Source organism: Panulirus ornatus, chromosome 1 (genome assembly GCF_036320965.1).
Source record: "Panulirus ornatus isolate Po-2019 chromosome 1, ASM3632096v1, whole genome shotgun sequence".
Classification (NCBI taxonomy): domain Eukaryota; kingdom Metazoa; phylum Arthropoda; class Malacostraca; order Decapoda; family Palinuridae; genus Panulirus; species Panulirus ornatus.
Window position 1 is genome coordinate 98298446 of NC_092224.1, and position 22527 is coordinate 98320972.

Below are 22527 nucleotides of genomic sequence, written 5' to 3' on the forward strand. Positions count from 1 at the left end.
GCCGGGTGAGATACGAGTTGGCGTAAGATAGATAGATAGATAGATAGATAGATAGATAGATAGTTCTGTTATCAATCTTCTTATCTTCTTTTGGCGTCTTTTGAGCCTATTTTTCGGGCCATGTTGATGCCTCAAGAGTACCCAGATATCAGGCCCCATACGCAAGGTCTGGTTTTCCTGATGGTTTATGGGTCTTCTCTGTTAATGGTGGAGGCTCCGGTCACGCACGAGAGTGCACGTTAAGGCCGGGTCTTATTAAACGAGATATAGAGAGGATTTTGAAACGGGGAAAAGAAAAAAAGATGAGACGAGGGAAAATATGGAGAAAGTTTGTGCGAGGTTAGTATGGCTTTGTGGTTCTCTCTGCTTCAATATGTTCTTACCGCAGATTCTCAGTTTATTTGTTTCCTGAGCAGCAGCTGTACTTTGTACGCTTCCTAGGTTCATGAGCAGCAGCTGTACTTTATATGCTTGCTAGGTTAATGAGCAGCAGCTGTACTATACTTGCCAGGTTAATGAGCAGCAGCTGGACTTTATACGATTGCTAGGTTAATGAGCAGCAGCTGTACTATACTTGCTAGGATAATGAGCAGCAGCTGTGCTATGTTTGCTAGATTAATGAGCAGCAGCTGTACGTTATTTGCTAGGTAGACGTCTAAGCAGCAGCTGTACTTGGCTAGGTTTCTAAGCAGCAGGTGAGCACAGATGGCTATTTGCTAGATGGTTGTTAACGTCAAATCCAGGATCCTTTACATCTTAAACCTCTGCAAACCCTTGAGTCTTGAAAGATTAAATCCTACATCATCTCAACCCATGAATAATAAAGAGGATCTAGGCTGAGGACCGGGATAGAAAAGTGGGATCTGGGCTGAGGAGTGAGCTGTGACAGTGAGATCTGGATTGAGGACGTGAGCTGTGACAGTGGGATCTGGATTGAGGACGTGAGCTGTGACAGTGGGATCTGGATTGAAGACGTGAGCTGTGACAGTGGGATCTGGGCTGAGGACTGAGCTGTGACAGTGGAATCTGGGCTGAGGACTTGAGCTGTGACAGTGAGCTGTGACAGTGGGATCTGGACTGAGGACGTGAGCTGTGACTGTGGGATCTGAGCTGAGGAGTGAGCCGTGACGGTAGGATCCGAGTTAAGGAGTGAGCCTGGGCTCAGGACATGAGCTGTGACGGTAGGTCTTAGGCTGAGATGTGAGCTGTGAAACTGGAGCCAGGACTGAGGAGTTTGAGCCATGGATAGCATCATTAGTTACACTGGAAGATTCCAGACGCTTCTCCATGTGACAATATACATAATATTCCCTTAAAGAAAACGTCGTCTGTCTCCCGTATATGTACCGTGTTGCCAGAACCATCAACTCTCGTGTTATATGTAGGAATTTCAGGTGTTCTCTCGCAGAAGATCACCTCAAGTAAGTTTTCTTTAGCCTCTCCGAGTGTTAGACATCTCATCTTGTGGGGTTTTCTATTTCCACTAAATTCATTATTATCTTTATCTCGTGTTTGTCTACGACTTTGATGTCGTTATCTTGCATCAGTTGTCCTCACGTACATATATGTTATCAGGTCATTATCTCTAATGTCTCTGGCGTTTGCATAGAACACAGTTATTCTATTTTTCTGTGTTTTTATCTTCTCCTTTTAACATCATCATCCTGGTGTTAACCAAGACCTCATACAAAATAGGCCACTGCAGCTCAAGGCTGCACTACGTCCAGTAGCTGGGAAAGTGGATTCCTTTGGAGTCAGGAGCTCTGTGACGAGGCTGTACTCTCCATGATACAGCCTTGTTAAAGGTGACATTTCACACGCAGGCGGAGCCCGGTAACGCCCACCACCTCGTTGGCAGCCAGTTATTGCTGATGACATATCTCAGTGGTGTCAGTGAGGCGAGATATTGTGTGTAGACTTCTGTCCCACGAAGGAATTGTTCCGACCACGGTCGTCTATGACGCTCTTCTCTGTGTGTGTGTGTGTGTGTGTGTGTGTGTGTGTGTGTGTGTCTGGCCGAAGCCTGAGTCCTCTGATGTATCAGCTGATTTTACTATGTGTCAATATTTTGTTATACTTACTTCGATGTTATACCTTGATACCATGGGAAAGAGGATAATGAGAGTTACGAAGAGTTATGTGGATACACAGAACCACTACCGTGGCCCATGAGAGGAGGTGGTCTGGCCAGAGAGAGAGAGAGAGAGAGAGAGAGAGAGAGAGAGAGAGAGAGAGAGAGAGAGAGAGAGAGAGACTTACTACAGACAGAAAGACAGACAGACAGCCGCAAAGACAGTAAGACAACACAGAAGAACACTCAAAAGAAATCAGGTAAATAAGTACGAGGAGAAGAACAAGCACAATGATCCCACAGGAAGACCACATAAGCGAGAACCCTGGGACTGCAGACGGCGGGTCGAGTCTGGTCCCTCAAGCCATAAATTCAACGTATGTACTACCCTCACCCCCAACCCCCAACCCCAACCACCACCCCGCCCTCAACCACCACCCCACCTCACCAGCAAGTCCTGTCTCCCCTTGCCCCTCCCCCTCCTCATTCTCCTCCTCCTCCTCCTCCTCCAACGTCCATTGTCTGTCCCCTTGACCCCAACGTTACCTGTCTCCACACACACACACACACACACACACACACACACACACACACACACACACACACACACACACACACACACACACACTCAGACACACACACGCAGACCCTGAGGCTAGCGTGCCTGCTTTGGGATGAAGGATAGCCATGCAGAGTGCTGGAAGAAGGGCGCTGAGAAGTGTTCTTGAGTGTGGGAAGAAATGTGGAGTTTGGGACGCTGGAAGGGGGGGAACGTGGAGCGATTTTCACTTCGGTGTTAAACTCGCAGGGGGAATAGCGAGGTAAAAAAAAAATTGTAGGATCTGGTACCGTAGAGCTGTGGGGGGGATAGCCTTGGGATGGTTTGGGATAATATGTGGATAACGAGGACGGTGTTGGCAAGTGTGGGAAACCGTTAGATAGTCTGTGGGTTGATATTCAGGAGCAGAGGTCAGCGTCTGGAACACCGTGAGGTGCGACGTGAAGCAGAGGGGGTGGCAGTGAGAGTTGGTGTGGGACGCTGTTAGGCTTGCACGGAGCCGTGTCGTATGGCAGGGGATAGTGAAGTACTGCGTGCGACAGTGTAATATGGCGTGGGACAGTATGGGAATGGCGTGGAATAGTGCTGGATGGCATGGAAACGGAGTTTCATAGACGGTGGAAGGCTACGGAACAGGCTGGATTAGGAATGGGACACATTGCCTCTGTGGATAGCACGGTGCTCAGGCTGCCTGGAATGAGAACGGAGACCTGTGGTAGATTGGATGGGGACGACGTGTGGTAGACTGGGTGCGGACGACCTATGGTAGACAGCGGGTAGGGGCGACCTGTGGTAGACAGCGGGTAGGGGCGACCTGTGGTAGACAGCGGGTAGGGGCGACCTGTGGTAGACAGCGGGTAGGGGCGACCTGTGGTAGACAGCGGGTAGGGGCGACCTGTGGTAGACTGGGTGGGGAATGGTAAGAGTGGGACTATATAGACCCACAAAGACTGTAGGGTCTCGGGGGTCGAGTGAGCGCCCCTCTCCCTTACTAGCGAGGTATACCTGCGTGATGGTCGACACGGGGTAATAATTACACCTTTCAGCCTCCACCTGCTAATTCCCTCCCTCCTTCAGCCCCTTATACCCCCCCTGCATGCCTTGTGTGACCTTCGAACTCACACCTGCTCTTGCCGAAGAAAACATCCCAGAAGTATGATTTACAGACCCTCCCGCCGTCCTGCACAGCCATAGTAAAAGGCTTCATTACTAGGCCCTGTATAGTCGTAGTGAAAGGCTTCATCACTAGCTGTAGTAAAAGGCTTCATCACTAGCTGTAGTAAAAGGCTTCATCACTAGCTGTAGTAAAAGGCTTCATTACTAGGCCCTGTATAGTCGTAGTGAAAGGCTTCATCACTAGCTGTAGTAAAAGGCTTCATCACTAGCTGTAGTAAAAGGCTTCATCACTAGCTGTAGTAAAAGGCTTCATCACTAGCTGTAGTAAAAGGCTTCATTACTAGGCCCTGTATAGTCGTAGTGAAAGGCTTCATCACTAGCTGTAGTAAAAGGCTTCATCACTAGCTGTAGTAAAAGGCTTCATCACTAGCTGTAGTAAAAGGCTTCATTACTAGGCCCTGTATAGTCGTAGTGAAAGGCTTCATCACTAGCTGTAGTAAAAGGCTTCATCACTAGCTGTAGTAAAAGGCTTCATTGCTAAGCCCTGCACAGCCGTAGTAAAAGGCTTCATTACTAGGCCCTGTATAGTCGTAGTGAAAGGCTTCATCACTAGCTGTAGTAAAAGGCTTCATTGTCTAAACTGTGCCGTTAATTACTGGTACTTTACCCCGCTGTCTGCGTCAGTATAGATGATGAGGACTTTAGGGGCGGGTCGTTGTGATATATTGTCCCTCAGCAGATAACCTCGCTGCAGTACATTACGCCTCTTATCAGGCTCTCCCATGTACTTGCCCCTTACCGTGTATAACCACGTGGTCTTCTGTTATCTCTCCTGCCACTCAGAGAGAGAGAGAGAGAGAGAGAGAGAGAGAGAGAGAGAGAGAGAGAGAGAGGGAGGGAGGGAGGTTAGAAAATCTCTTCCAGGGTTGTACTGACCGTCGCCTCTCAACGTTCACAGATTCTCTCTCTCTCTCTCTCTTTCTCTCTCTCTCTCTCTCTCTCTCTCTCTCTCTCTCTCTCTCTCTCTCTCTCTCTCTCTCTCTCTCCCTCTCCCACTTGAATGCCTCACGCCAAAGGGGGGGGGGGGGTTATTTCATGAGCCTGGGAGGGTGTGATGAGATGGGATGGGATATGGCGAAGGATCATCGCATTGCATATCCTTGTGTCATAAGAGCAAGATGGATTCTCTGTGTATTACTCGGCGCACAGAGAACCCCTGAGAGTAATATTCACATCCTCGACTAAATATCAAGGAAGGAGAATATTGATCATTGTCACGAAGATAACATAACAAGCGGATGTATAGATCCCTACTCCCCGTGAACATAGATATTCCGAGACCATATCTGGTGCGTAATCTGTTAAGGTGTTCGATGATATCACATAAAACTTTATCAGATAAAACACTGGGGGAAAGATAGACTCGTATGATATCATAGATCTCTTTAACCTTCTCACCAACCAGCCATTATATTCTTACATGTTCCTTACCCACTCACGTCTTGCAAGATGTCTTCCTTTAAAAGGCAGAGTCTTCCTTTAAAAGGCAGAGTCTTCCTTTAAAAGGCAGATCCTTAAGGAAACGGGTCAGTTCACTTTCCCTTTTTTACCATCAGTTCCGAATATCACCGAGGAGGCATCGGTGCTCAGAAACGCTACTGTAGAAAAAGAATTCATTACTGCATCAGTTACGGATGACATCACATCCATAGAGATCATTTCTGACATAGCGAATTTATGAATCATCGTGATTAACCATAAGCCACAAATGAGGATTTGGCCTCGGTGTGTTTTGTAAACAAGAAATGCCTCTCTAATAATTCACTACAAGTGCGTTATATTTCACGAAAGAAATATCTCTAATAAAAATCATTAAAATGTGAGTTCCGGTCATCATAATTCACACACACACACACACACACACACACACACACACACACACACACACACACACACAACCCACCCCTAGGATGTGTAGCGAACAAAGTCTTGTATTCTTGATGTTTAAGCGACTCAAGCAAGTTTTGTCTCTCTTGACGTAATCAAGTTATCATGGCATGACGTCTCATTATGATAATCAAGTTATCATGACATGACGTTGAGCACGGCGGTATGATCTTTGAGCACGACGGTGCGATCGTTGAGCGAGACTGTGTGATCTTTCAGTACGACTCTGCGATATTTGAGCTAAGCGGTGCGATCCTTGATCACGAAGGTACAGTCCTTGATCAAGTCTCTGCGATCCCTTAGAACTACGGTACGACCCTTGATGACGACGGTACCACCCTTAGATGCGGTGGCCTGACCTCCAGCCAGACGGCCCTTAAGGGCCTGGTCCTGGCCAGGTGATCACACCTGAAGAAAAGGTACGTTACCCTTAAGGGTCGTACCGTTGTGCTCAAAGGGTCATACCGTTGAGCTCAAAGGGTCGTACCTTTGTGCTCAAGGGTCGTACCGTTGTGCTCAAAGGGTCATACCGTTCCTCTCAAGGGTCGTACCGTTGAGCTCAAAGGGTCGTACCGTTGTGCTCAAGGGTCGTACCGTTGTGCTCAAAGGGTCATACCGTTGAGCTCAAAGGGTCGTACCGTTGTGCTCAAGGGTCGTACCGTTGTGCTCAAAGGGTCATACCGTTGAGCTCAAAGGGTCGTACCGTTGTGCTCAAGGGTCGTACCGTTGTGCTCAAAGGGTCATACCGTTCCTCTCAAGGGTCGTACCGTTGATCCTAAAGGGTCGTACCGTTGTGCTCAAAGGGTCATACCGTTCTTCTCAAGGGTCGTACCATTGTGCTCAAGTGTCGTACCGTTGTGCTCAAAGGGTCGTACCGTTCCTCTCAAGGGTCGTGCCGTTGAGCTCAAAGGGTCATACCGTTGTGCTCAAGGGTCGTACCGTTGTGCTCAAAGGGTCGTACCGTTCCTCTCAAGGGTCGTACCGTTGAACTCAAAGGGTCGTACCGTTGTGCTCAAGGGTTCTACCGTTGTGCTCAACGGTCGTACCGTTGTGTTCAAGGGTCGAACCGTTGTGCTCAATGGTCGTACCGTTGTGCTCAAGGAGGCATATTTTCCAAAATAGTGGTTCATAAACGTTTCAGTCCCCTAAACATTTCTGTTTCATAAACGTTTCGGTCTCATAAACGTTTCGGTCCCCAAACGTTTCTGTTTCATAAACGTTTCAGTCCCATAAACGTTTCTTTTTCACACAATTCCAGAAGTAGAAAGAGATAACGACTGATAAGAAGAGTTATGAGGTTATCTGCTGCTGCTGGGTTCGTGGCCTCGCCTCCCCAAATGTCCTCGAGAGGTGTTGTGAATAGTGCAAAGCCTTAGAGACGAGGGGGCGTGTTGTGTCCACAACGCAGGGTATTCTTTTAGCCTCGAGATAGAGAGGTTATAAAAGGCACACACACACACACACACACACACACACACACACACACACACACAAACAAGCCTCAAAATATGCCATCCCTCCCTTACATTACGTAATACGCAGATTAGCTCAAGTGTGAGTGAACATGATAGTCATCTAACATCCCCAGCACAATATGGCAGAGAGAGAGAGAGAGAGAGGGAGAGAGAGAGAGAGAGAGAGAGAGAGAGAGAGAGAGAGAGAGAGAGAGAGAGAGAGAGAGAGAGAGAGAGTCGGTATAATGTGTGATGGAATTAAGCCAGTGCCTCCCTGCTGCTCTCATGCACCTTCACCAACATGAGTGTAGGACCAACATTACGACTTGAAGCAGAGGCAGCCCTATCTCCACCACCACCACCACCACCACCACCACAGCCAGCACATATTGGCATTTTCACCCCCACCAGCGTCACTATCACCAACATTATCGTCAACACTAACGCCAACACTGTCACTGAAGCCATCTCCAACACCACCAACACTGACTGGCAGCAGTATTGCTCATGTTGACACACCACCACCATCATCATCAGCGCCGCCATCATCGGTATCACCACCACTCCAACATAATGACCATTACCACCACCACCACCACCATCAACAACCACTATCCTTCACCACTCACCACCACCATCACCACCATCACAACTACTACCACCACCAACCACCACCACCACCACCACTACCAGCAACCACCAACCACCATCACCACCCCCATCACCATCACCATCACCACCAACCACCACCACCACCATCACCACCACTACCACCACCACCATCACCACCACCACCACCACCACCACCACTACCAGCAACCACCAACCACCATCACCACCCCCATCACCACCACCATCACCACCACTACCAGCAACCACCAACCACCACCACCACCACCATCACCACCAACCACCACCGTACCGTAGCTCTGCTCCACGACCAAGCCAAGCCCTGTAGGCTGGAGGAAACTTTGCAGATATTTCGAAGTGCTTTATTGTTTTATGCCGTAATCATCATCTTTAATCTCAAACTACTCCAACTTTAGAGATTCTCTCATAAAATTGTGAGAACAAACACACTTGGAATTCCTTTCGTCCTCCGCAGGAGAAGGTTTTTCACTTTCCATTGTTTCTTTAAAAAGTTGATATATTGTCTTGAGGATCAATAAAAAAACCCCGAATATTAATGATTTCAGGTTTTGCATTCACGAGAAAAATCTTCATTGATCGAGTTGAGTAGACATCCTTTTTTTTCACTCCCTTCATCTCTGCGTAGTAATGTAGTGAGGTTTGAAGAGGTGATCAGGCATATAGAACTGCGTATTATTGTGATGAAGTATTAAGAACTCTGCGTATCATTGCGATGAAGTGTTTAGAACTCTGCGTATCATTGCGATGAGGTATTCAGAACTCTGCTTATCATTGTGATGAAGTGTTTAGAACTCTGTGTATCATTGTGATGAGGTATTCAGAACTCTGCGTATCATTGTAATAAGGTATTCAGAACTCTGCTTATCATTGTGATGAGGTATTCAGAACTCTGTGTATCATTGCGATGAGGTGTTTAGAACTCTGCGTATCATTGTAATAAGGTATTCAGAACTCTGCTTATCATTGTGATGAGGTATTCAGAACTCTGCGTATCATTGTGATGAGGTTTCTAGATACAGAAATCATTACACTACCTCATCTTATGCTCCTGCCCCAGTCACCTCCATCAGGCAGGAGCCCAAGTCATGTAGTCGTCTTACTGTATAACTGGCTTTCTTTAGGGTGAGTGCAAGACAAGACAGGAGCGTGTGTTCAGTGTCTTCAGTACGGGAACTGCATTATGCTCATGAGGGACCTTGTGATATGTTGAATGTACGTGTGTGTGTGTGCGTGTGTGTGTGTGTGTGTGTGTGTGTGTGTGTGTGTGTGTAATGTTGGAGAGATGGGTTTTTTGTCCAGAATGTAAATAAGAAAGTGTAATTCGTACATGTCTTGGGATTTCAGTTTTACGTATATGATTGTCGGGTGGAGTGGAATTTGAAGATTTAGGTCGTAGGTCGGTTGTTTACTGTTTACCGAATGTGTTTAGTGTAACTGTGTTTTGTTGGTGTCGTGCCTTATGGGGGAGGGGGGGAATTTGTGAATATAAGGTACTGAAATGATCGGTAAACTTAAGCCCTTTGTTTTTGAATAAAGAGCTGGTGGCTGGTTTCGAGTGCTTTAGCTTCACGAGCGCTAGACGAGGAAGGCCAAGGAGAATCGCAAGAATTGTGTTACGACGTTGGTAGAGACGGAGGGACCAAAACGTTTTCCCATAACATCTCGTACATCACCACACATCTCAACCACCGCCCGACGCAGATGTTTTATTCAGATACATAGGCGCCGACTGTGCCCATGTCTCTCTCTCTCTGACCTGTGACCTCTGTTTATGAGCTTACTCTCTCTCTCTCTCTCTCTCTCTCTCTCTCTCTCTCTCTCTCTCTCTCACTAAGTCCTTTATTGGGTGCACACGTCTGTCAGTAAATCAGCGACCAGCTGCCTTGATAGACACACTGACATCCGCCTGCAGAATCATCATCAAAGATGCACCTCTGTCGGAACCTCGTACTGCGGTTCAAAAATTTCAAGCGTCAGTCTCCTTCGGGAAGAGGAACATAGGGATGTACATACAGACCAGCGAGAGAGGGAGAGCAAATATTCTCTCTCTCTCTCTCTCTCTCTCTCTCTCTCTCTCTCTCTCTCTCTCTCTCTCTCTCTCTCTCTCTCTCTCTCTCACTGACGTTTCTCCTTTCTCCCCCACCACCCCGCTCGATCCCCTCACATAACGCGTGCAAAGCGATTCACTAGATCTTCAGGTATGGAAAGTTGGAATAAAGAAACACATGACATATTACCGCTCACTCACCCTCCTCCTCCTCCTCCTCCTCCTCCTCCTCCTCCAGCGAGACTTATGTAAAGTTTGTCAACAAGGAAAAGTTAGTGAGAAGAAAGATATCATTCTCCTATTTTTTCATGTCGAAGGTACAAGTTAAGGGGAGAGGGAAAGGTATGATCGAGGGGAGGCTTTCTATATATATATATATATATATATATATATATATATATATATATATATATATATATATATATATATATATATTCCTATGAGTCCACGGGGAAAATGAAACACGAAAAGTTCCCAAGTGCACTTTCGTGTAATAATCACATCATCAGGGGAGACACAAGAGAGAAATATAACAGTCAGTAGACACAAGAGAGAAATATAACAGTCAGTTGATATATATCGAAGAGGCGAGGTTAGGACGCCATTTGGTAAACATGTGATTTTCCAATATATATATATATATATATATATATATATATATATATATATATATATATATATATATATATATATATATATATATATATATATATATGTGTGTGTGTGTGTGTGTGAGAGAGAGAGAGAGAGAGAGAGAGAGAGAGAGAGAGAGAGAGCGAATTGCGAAATGTTGAGAAAATGACAAAAGAACAAAATCTTAAAAGACTTCCTTGAGGAGGTGGAGAGCCGGCCTTTTAACCTGATTAGATTGTTCAGGAGGCGCGTGAGAGCGAGACACAGCCTGCCAAGTGGTACCGAGACCTGAGGTCATAATGCAACACTGTCTAGGGTTATTGCAACACTGTCCAGGATTAATGCAACACTGTCTAGGGTTATTGCAACACTGTCCAGGATCAATGCAGCACTGTCCAGGATTATTGCAACACTGTCCAGGATCAATGCAACACTGTCCAGGAATATTGCAACACTGTCCGGGGTTAATGCAGTACTGTCCAGGAATATTGCAACACTGTCCGGGGTTATTGCAACACTGTCCGGGATTAATACAACACTGTCTAGGATTGATGCAACACTGTTCGGGATTCATACAACACTGTCTAGGATTCATGCAACACTGTCCGAGATTAATGCAACACTAGGGGTCACTGAATCAACACAATCACTGGTCTCCCAATACGTCAAGGTTATATTGTGTTGATACATCAGCTTCTTGTTGTGTCCTTATAATACCTGGTCATTATGGGATGTAGGTCATTGTGCAAGAACCAGAGTGGAATGATTATTGTAATTCGTTAATTGTATGTTTAATTGGAAAACATAGGTGTATGTATGTATGATTAATTGGAAAACATAGGTGTACGTATGTATGATTAATTGGAAAACATACGTGTACGTATGTATGATAAATTGGAAAACACGTGTACGTATACATGATTGATTGGGAACACAGGCTTACGTATGTATAAGTAATTCGAAAACATATGTGTACGTATGTTTGATCAATTGGAAAACAGAGGTGTACGTATATATGATTAATTGGAAAACATACGTCAACATATGTATGATTGATAGGAAAATATAGGTGTAAGTATGTATGATTAATTGGAAAACATACGTGTGCGTATCTATGATTTATTGGAAAACATGGGTGTGTGTATACATGATTAATTGGAAAAGATACGTGTGCGTATGTATGATTAATTGGAAAACATAGGTGTACGTATCTATTTTTCGTGATTAGAAAATCGCATTAGGTTCGAGAACTCTTAGTCGGATCCGAACCTCAAACAAGATTCTGAGTCTGCGTGAGACACCAGTGACGTTTGAAACACACGTTTCGAATCCTCTTCCGAATCTGCTTCGTATAAACTCCAGTAGTTTTGTGGGGCGTTTTGCTCCCGTTTGTGATGAAGCCTTGTGTGTGTGTGTGTTTGTGTGTGTGTGTGTGTTGACCATGGGATGTTGAAAGTTGCTGGAACCCGGTCGACCTTGATGCCCAAACCCTAAGACTTGTGCTGGAGAAATATGGCATTTTGTACCGTGTCTCTTGTGTGAGGGAGATTTTCAAGGCCTGTGTGAGGAGGTGTTCAAATGACAGAGTACTGAACAATGCAGAGTTACAACTCAAAGCACAGCCCGAAGTGGTCATATATATATTTTCTTTCCTCTTTGTTCTCCTCAACGTACAAGCGCAGTAAGAACAACATTTTGTCTTTAAGCTACGTTTTTTTTTTTCTTATACGGTTTGTATATATTGGTGAATGGCATCAGAAACTACAGTGGCAGGAGGGTGGAATAAATTTCGATATATGTTCGTGCATTTATAGATGCGTTCGATGATAGCTAACGTCCCACTAAAACATCCTGTCTGTTGTCTGGAGATGTTGAGAGAGTTGGAGGGACTGAGGGATGGCATTTCGATGATGTCAGAACCTTTGCCCATATCCTAGACGCTTGGCTTCTGAGCTGAGGTGGACTGCAGCTTCTGATATGATCCATTTGCTGTAGCCTTACATTTGGCGCTATGACAGACCAATTCATCTGTGTCAAAGGCTACAGTCACAGACACAGTTGTGTACTCATGAAGGCCAGACCTTGAGTGAAGAAATAAGAAAAAGAATTGGGGGGAAAATAAGATGCTCATCATGTAATTAATAATCATGTAATTTGTTAACATCAAACACGTAAGCAAACGCTTCACCTCGAGTAAGGCCAATTACTTTTTTCTTCAACGGGATTGTTAACGTATGGAATGATTTGCCAGTTAGGGTAGTTAAAGGCAGTTCTAGAGATGCGTTGTAAGAAAAGACTTGGTAAGTATATCGCTTTAAGTCCACGTCTAACATTGTCTCGCCTCCTTAGCCACACTGATAGTCTGTTAGCTTTATGAATTATCCGTGTTGCCTTCTGGCTTTGACCACAGTAATCTGTGAGTTTCTGATATCTTCCCACTATCACAAACAGCTTCGCAGGGACCCAGTGGTCTGTTGCCCTTTTAAGTCCCTCTGCCTTTCTGTCTTGTTGGTCATAAAGTACTTTTAGTCTGCGTTTCCTGAAGTTAAATTTGTCACCTCGCAAAACTCGGAGACCTTGTGCTTCGTCTGTATTCCGTGCACAGTTTGCGTCTGCCGCGCCTTACATACCTAAACAGATGCATGTACGCTTTCCGTGCTACCACCAAATGCTCCGTTGCTGGCAAATATCAGAGGTTAGAACCTAGGAAAATGTACATGAGGGAGACAGCGGTTAGGAATGCTGCATCCCTCGTGGAAGAGATTCACTGTACAGTGTCCGATATTCTATTGTTGGAAACATTAAATATTCAGTTTCCTGTATTCCGTTCTTGGAGATATTCAGAAATCAACTCCTTCAGTCCGTGGCTGTAATTAGGTAAAGGTCATACCCTGAAACCCCTTTCTGGAAATATGTATAAAGGTCAGATCCTGTTGGCCTGTTGCTGATCTTATTAAAGCCTTACCTCATGTGAAGATCAGATCCTGTCTCTCTGCTGATGAGGGATCAAATCGTCATAGCTTACTATTAGATAGACCTCAGTGAAGGTTAGATGCATTGAATCTCTTTCAACACAAGCGATTTAGAGAGCACATACCTGAATTGTGTTGTTCAAGGTGAAGGTTAGATGATGAATTGCTAACGACATGTCAGACCTAGTGTCTCAGAACGATAAGTATCATATCTCCTCGTCTTTCGCTATTCAAACCATGCTTAATGAAACCATCGTTTTCTTTGCGAGGGAGGTGTGGTGATGAGACAACACTCTACTCGTTTTCTCTGGAAATCTTTACGACACTTGCGTAAATCACGATATTTCCATATTACCGATTCGATGTGGTTGTGCAATTATCAACGCCTTTTTGATGTGTGATAATATGATCATGACAGTGATAGTAATAATAGTGATAATGGTAAAATGATGATGAAAATAATAATGATAATAGTGATAATGATAATGATAGTGATGATAACGATAGTAATAGTAATAATAATGATAATAATAATAATGATAATGATAATAATGATGATGATAATGATGATAATGATAATGATGATAATAACAATTATGATAATAATGATGATAATAATAGTAATACCAATAATAATACTAATAATAATAATAATATTAATAACAATAATAATAATGATAATAATAATGTTAATAATTGCAATGATAATTGCAATAATTGTTAAATAATGATGGTAGTAATGATAATATTAATAGTAACAGTAATGATAATAATAACAATGATAATAATAATGATAATAATGATAATGATAATAATTTACATCTAATTTCTTCTGTCAAGCGAGGTAGCGTAAGTAATGAAACACATTGGCCCCCATGATTCGCTCCGACCCGCTTCCTATTTCTCATGTACAGTGTACTGAAACCAGAACTTACCATTCACAGCCAAGCCTCTCGGACTATTCCATGGTTTATCAAGAACGCATTTAATGCCCTGGTTCAGCAGGTAGACTACACATCCCCTTCCCGTACCCAGTATACCACACCGGTCAAACGATCAAGTTCACTGTATTCTCTGCATTCCTCATACCCTCCTGATTGTTCAGGCCCCGATGCCCCAAAGCCTCCACTCCATTTTTCCATTTCCTCTTGTTCTCTCCCTCCGCTGTTGTCTCTCCGTCTCAGATAACTAGATCCTCTCTGTCAGTCCCTCTTCGCTCATCCGCTCCATATGCCCGAGCCATTTAAGCACACCCTGATTACCCCCTCCCCCCCTCAATTATTCTATGTTGACTGCCATTAATCTCTCTCTCTCTCTCTCTCTCTCTCTCTCTCTCTCTCTCTCTCTCTCTCTCTCTCTCTCTCTCTTACACTGTCATTCCGTACATGATCAACCAACTTGGTGTCAGATTTCGTCCGCAGACACTTTCATTTCCAAACCCGTCTCCGCTCGTCGTTTTCTTCTCTTTTCTTTTCGCGTTCAGCGCCTGAGACACGTCCATACACCACTGTCACGGATACCGTACCTACAAACGTGCCTACCTATCTATCTTTGCCTTTTCACACAGTCACGTCTCGTTCCACACGCTCCATATAATGTACCCAGGACCTAAAACTTCCGTTTCTTCACGGCTCATGAAACCTTAGTTTCACATTTCCATCCGTTGCCACATCCACGCCCAGATACCTAAAGCACTCCAGGTCCACCATGTTCAGACCTTCCCCCTCAAACCATCCTGTCTCACTCCCAGCTCCCTCCTGCGACTCACTACCTCGCTTCTGTTTGTATTTACGCTCCTCGGTGTCTGCCACCAGAGCCGTGTCATCTGTAAACACCAGCTGATTTAACATGGAGAGAGAGAGAGAGAGAGAGAGAGAGAGAGAGAGAGAGAGAGAGAGAGAGAGAGAGAGAGAGAGAGAGAGAGAGAGAGAGAGATACACGGACCACACAGACCCCAAGGTCCAAGCTAGGTGGTCTGGCCTTATCGCTTAAAAAAAAAGAGGAAAAATATCCCCTTGAAAGCAGTAGAAGAAAAGGATATCAAAGCAGAGAGAGAGAGAGAGAGAGAGAGAGAGAGAGAGAGAGAGAGAGAGAGAGAGAGAGAGAGAGAGAAATGCTTGACTATCACGGATGGGATGACACACACACACACACACACACACACACACACACACACACACACACACACACACACACACCGGCTGTTCCACGTGAGCAGGGGGTGGTGTGGGACGCTCAGTGATGGGAAGAGCAGGAAAACCCACCCTCTCCCCTTCCCCTCAGCTTTTTACGTACCGTACCGTCTTGCTATAGTCCTCAGTTCTCTATGTTAAGCTTAATGCTGAGCTTCAGCTAAAAGCTTCTAAGCTTTTCATACCACTAAGAGAGAATATCACCTTAAGGTCTAGTGCATCGAGAGAACTCTCGCAAGGCCATTCATCTCATGAGCACGATGATATAACCCTTGAGCATGAAGATGCGACCCTTGATCACGCTCTACAACCCTTATATATACCGGTTCAACCCTTGATGACAGCACAACGGATCGCCACACACACACACACACACACACACACACACACACACACACACCCACACGTGTGAATATGTACTACTAATGGTATGTTCGTGGTGTGTGTGTGTGTGTGTGTTTGTGTGTGTGTGTGTGTGTCATGCGTCGTGCCTATTACGAATGGATACGTGTTGGGTGGGAGTGGTTGATAATCCAGGGTTACGCAAGGGTTGAAGTTGGGTTCATATCTATTAGGGGATAAAGAGGGTGACGGCGGCTATCTACTTTTGACTTACCATGTGTTACTGTTGCATAGTGGCAGAGATGCAAGTTTATTGTTGTTGTCTGTTTGTTGTTCTGGTGTTTGAGGGATAACCGTGAGCTCTTATATGTATAGTGGAAGACTCTCACACTGTGGGTTTCGGGAGGCCGTGCAAAAAGTGACTGAAGAAGGTTGGAGAAAGAACAGCGCCCTGGAGGACTCCACTGCAGAGTTTGAAAATTCTGCAGATGAAGCCTTTGTGAAGGACTGACTTTAGCGCCTATCTGTAAAGTTACCTAACCAGTTTTGGTCATATTTTTGAATGGTGAGGTCAAGTACCCTTCATGTGACAATATGTCTAAAGTACGGTGAGGATTGGTATTTTGATGTCTACTGCCGCTAACACTTAGCGAAGAGAGGGGTTAGAGCAAGTTAACGCTATCGAGGATGTGTTGTAAGAGGTTTGTGTCCTTCGTGTAAGCAGAGTTATTGGGTCGAAAGCTCCACTGGTTTGGTCAGAGTAGGACATTTTGTTTGATCCTAATGTGGATACGTTTTTTGTAAGTTTTCGAGTATAGATGATAGCAGTAATCAGTGGCTGATGTTGTGGGGTTGCACGAGGAAGGGGTATGGATAACTATGAACCTATTCATTTATTCATCCATAGAAAATGAAGAATATTATACACCCCACGAAACAGCATACCACAAACTTCCCACGCTGGTGTAAACAAAGAACAGCATAGCGTACACCCCTCTCTCGTGCGACCGTCAGAAATCCTACCACACGGTTCCCCACCGTAGTATAACTCTCACTGACCACACATACGTCTCACTTCCCACCAGCCACGTAGGAGGACTCCAGGCTAATAAAGTGAGTCGAGGAAGGGTAGCAAGCAAGATATCGCGAGAATCATCTGTGGCCACAAATATACGCTCTTGTGCCTTCTACCTCCGCATTGCTCTGCTCTCCTCCGTTCCCCATGCTATATCATAGCCACCAGAGGCTTAACCGTGTCGGGCGGCCAGGTTTTCCGGTCCGTGTGACGTATGGCCTTCTGTTGCACTTGTTTTGCCCCAGAGAAGATGAAAGTGATGATAAACTTTCAGATGGTCAAGAGCCAAGTTGTGATTTATTGGCATGCTGTCCTAAGAGGGCTTTGGATTTCTTTGTGGTTTATATATATATATATATATATATATATATATATATATATATATATATATATATATATATATATATATATTTTTTTTTTTTTTTTTTCATACTATTCGCCATTTCCCGCATTAGCGAGGTAGCGTTAAGAACAGAGGACTGGGCCTTTGAGGGAATATCCTCATATGGCCCCTCCATCAACAACCAGGCCTGACAGACCTCTCCTAACCGTTTCACTTGCCGTGTCACCAGTCCACTGACAGCACGTCGCTCCTCATATGCCACATCGCTCTCATATAGATTGACTAAACTGTCACCAGAATTCAAAAAAAAAGAAAAGAAAAAAGAAAAATTCTTTCATATGACAGAATAGACGTTTTCATTTACGCTAAGGTAATCAGTCATTTACATCAATGTAATCAGACGTTTATACTAAGGTAATCAGTCATTTACGTCTTTTACTGGTGGTCCTTAGTTAGAAGAAATGATTAATCCTGTGATCATTTTTATCTAATCATCATCCAGGGACTAAAATCTGTTGAAGAGTCCTGGCGTCACCGAAGACCTTTCCCAAAGGCTCTTGCAGCTCAAGGTTACGCTGCTTCCAGTAGCAGGGAAATGTAGACTCCTTTAGAGTGCGAAGTTCTTTGACGAGACTGTACTCTCAGTGTTACAGCCTGGTGTGCAGAGCGAGTCTTCGAACACAACCCTCTTGTATTACAACCCAGCTACGTTTTGTTTACAGTTCATAAAGCCGACATTTACAATGAACGATATCTCATTTACATTAATGAAACCGGATATTAGCATAAACTGGACGGTCATGTGCATGAAAGTAACCGTTACTCTCTGTAAATCATTCTGTATTCTACAATACACGTTTTCATTTACATTGATGCAAATGTAAATTACACTAACTTACTGCGTATTGTTAATTGCACTAACTCATATTAACGTGACATTAAACTTTTCCACCATTTATGCTAAAACACTCCGTCATTTACACTAGATTGCCTTGTCATTTACATTAAACTATTCCACCATTTACACGAAACACCTCTGTCTAAACTACTCAGTTATTTACACCGAAATTCACCCTCATTTACACCATGTTGTTCCAGTATTTCTAGGTGTACACTGTCATTTACTCTTAAGTATTCCGTCATTTACAGCACGATTTTCACCATTTACATTTATCACTACTTAATGCACATGGAAGAATCTATTGTTTACATAAAACTACCTCGTTGATCATAACTGAAATGTATCATTTACGGTAAACTACCCCATACTTTACACTTTAGCATATTTCTTATTAAGTAACTTAGTTTTTACGGTAATATATTCCGTCACTTACAGGGATGTACTCACTTACTTCCACTGTATGGCTCGCTACTCACAATACGATTTACATTAAGAAATCCCAACATTTACATGACGTGGTGTAGCGTGAATTTAAACCGGTATGAAACTTAGCTTCAAGTCAACCATCCAGCCATTTTACAGTAATTTACGCCACCCTTCCTTAACAACATTTTAAGACGTGCCATCATTTACACATCACGCCTGTCTTTTTTACACCAGAGTGAAACCCCCCCCCCCTCTCTCTCTCTCTCTCTCTCTCTCTCTCTCTCTCTCTCTCTCTCTCTCTCTCTCTCTCTCTCTCTCTCTCTCTCTCTCTCTCTCGTCCTCCTCCTCCTCCTCCTTGCCAGCATATCCAGCAGAGTGTCACCAGTCCAGACTTGGCACATATTTCATTTTCCTAAAAGGCGGACTGCTGCAGTGAGAGGCGTTTCCCAGTGCCACATACAACTCAACTGCAACACAAATTTGACAATCGCATTCCCCGCTCCTTCGGGTGTATATATATAAATATATATATATATATATATATATATATATATATATATATATATATATATATATATATATATATATATATATATATATATATATTATATATATATATATATATATATATATATATATATATATATATATATATATATATATATATATATATATATATATATATATATATATTAACGCCCATACACGCACATATACATACATATACATACACAGACATAGACATATATCCACATGTACGTATTCATACTTGATTGCCTACATACATTCCTGGCGCTCCCCTTCCCCACAGGAAACACCGTCGCTGCCCCCTTAATCCAATTCACTTATAGCATTTTGAAAACCTATATTAGTGAGAGTTATTTATTTTGAATACTGTCAGTAACAGACTGAACCTGTGTGCTGTTCAGGTGGCTACCTGTGTTAACTCTAAGAATAAATTCAGTGACATTATTTTCGTTCTCGAGTTGGTACACTTTCGTAATTCTCGTCGTGGAAATTAAATGTCTGTAAAATAAGAAATGATGTGCACGTTAGACACACACACACACACACACACACACACACACACACGCATATATATATATATATATATATATATATATATATATATATATATATATATATATATATATATATATATATATTATATATATATATTTTTTTTTTTTTTTTTTTTTATACTTTGTCGCTGTCTCCCGCGTTTGCGAGGTAGCGCAAGGAAACAGACGAAAGAAATGGCCCAACCCCCCCCATACACATGTACATACACACGTCCACACACGCAAATATACATACCTACACAGCTTTCCATGGTTTACCCCAGACGCTTCACATGCCTTGATTCAATCCATTGACAGCACGTCAACCCCTGTATACCACATGACTCCAATTCACTCTATTCCTTGCCCTCCTTTCACCTCCTGCATGTTCAGGCCCCGATCACACAAAATCTTTTTCACTCCATCTTTCCACCTCCAATTTGGTCTCCCTCTTCTCCTCGTTCCCTCCACCTCCGACACATATATCCTCTTGGTCAATCTCTCCTCACTCATTCTCTCCATGTGCCCAAACCATTTCAAAACACCCTCTTCTGCTCTCTCAACCACGCTCTTTTTATTTCCACACATCTCTCTTACCCTTACGTTACTTACTCGATCAAACCACCTCACACCACACATTGTCCTCAAACATCTCATTTCCAGCACATCCATCCTCCTGCGCACATCTCTATCCATAGCCCACGCCTCGCAACCATACAACATTGTTGGAACCACTATTCCCTCAAACATACCCATTTTTGCTTTCCGAGATAATGTTCTCGACTTCCACACTTTTTTCAAGGCTCCCAAAATTTTCGCCCCCTCCCCCACCCTATGATCCACTTCCGCTTCCATGGTTCCATCCGCTGACAGATCCACTCCCAGATATCTAAAACACTTCACTTCCTCCAGTTTTTCTCCATTCAAACTCACCTCCCAATTGACTTGACCCTCACCCCTACTGTACCTAATAACCTTGCTCTTATTCACATTTACTCTCAACTTTCTTCTTCCACACACTTTACCAAACTCAGTCACCAGCTTCTGCAGTTTCTCACATGAATCAGCCACCAGCGCTGTATCATCAGCGAACAACAACTGACTCACTTCCCAAGCTCTCTCATCCCCAACAGACTTCATACTTGCCCCTCTTTCCAGGACTCTTGCATTCACCTCCCTAACAACCCCATCCATAAACAAATTAAACAACCATGGAGACATCACACACCCCTGCCGCAAACCTACATTCACTGAGAACCAATCACTTTCCTCTCTTCCTACACGTACACATGCCTTACATCCTCGATAAAAACTTTTCACTGCTTCTAACAACTTGCCTCCAACACCATATATTCTTAATACCTTCCACAGAGCATCTCTATCAACTCTATCATATGCCTTCTCCAGATCCATAAATGCTACATACAAATCCATTTGCTTTTCTAAGTATTTCTCACATACATTCTTCAAAGCAAACACCTGATCCACACATCCTCTACCACTTCTGAAACCGCACTGCTCTTCCCCAATCTGATGCTCTGTACATGCCTTCACCCTCTCAATCAATACCCTCCCATATAATTTACCATATATATATATATATATATATATATATATATATATATATATATATATATATATATATATATATATATATATATATATATATATATATATATATATATGTGTGTGTGTGTGTATGTGTGTGTGTGTGTGTGTGTGTGTGTTTGTGTATAACACCCGAACTTCTTATCTAGGGGCTCCTGCATGCTGCCAACTTGCGCTACGGTTAGCTGCAGGGGCAGGATGATCTCGGATTTCCGTACTCCTCCTGCTTGAATTTACACCTCGAGTGAAAAGTCATCATTCGTGAGGCTGCAGCATCGTCAGCTGACGATGCTGCAGAGTACAGTCTCATTAGAAATGTTCTCGTTTCAGAAGAGTCCATACTGTCTCTGCTGCTGAGCGTAACGCAGCCTTGGGCACCAGAAGTTCTTAGAAAAGGCGTCCTTTTTCCAAAGGAATTCTTAGGTATTATTATTATCATTATTAATATGTATGCAGTCACTGCTTTCGTCAAGCCATATGGCACAAAGGAAACTCTTTGTTCTCGTCTCCTATTTCCCTACCTCCGCTCTTGACCATCTTAACCATTGTCTTATGCTCTATATTTCTCTATAAATGTTCTATACCCTGTATTACCCTCTTCATGTCCTATATCCTATGTTATCTTATACATGTACTATACCCTGTATTGCCCAGTACATGCCCTATAAGCTATATTAGCCTATACCCAATATTACCCCATCACATTTATTACTCTCTACATTCCCTATACCCTATATTACCGTATACATGCTATAAACCCTGTAATATACATGCCCTATTACTTATATCACCTGATATATGCCCTATACCCTGCAGTACCCTATACTTACCCTATACACTATATTATCCTATACGCAATATTCCACTTCTATACCTTTCTTTTTGATAGTCTAGTTTCTCTTGTCTCTTTCCAAAATATTCCATTAAGACAATGCCTATATCGTTCGTAATATTTTTACGTATTTATTCTTACAAATTCTCTCTCAAACCTTCCCAATATCATTCCCTCTTGCCAGCTGTGCACTATCTCTCTCTACCACACTTCATCGTTCAAACAGACTCGCTCTTCCACATACCTAATTTTTCAGATTATCTAATCTAAATCTTTATTGAATCCGTCAAGATATTT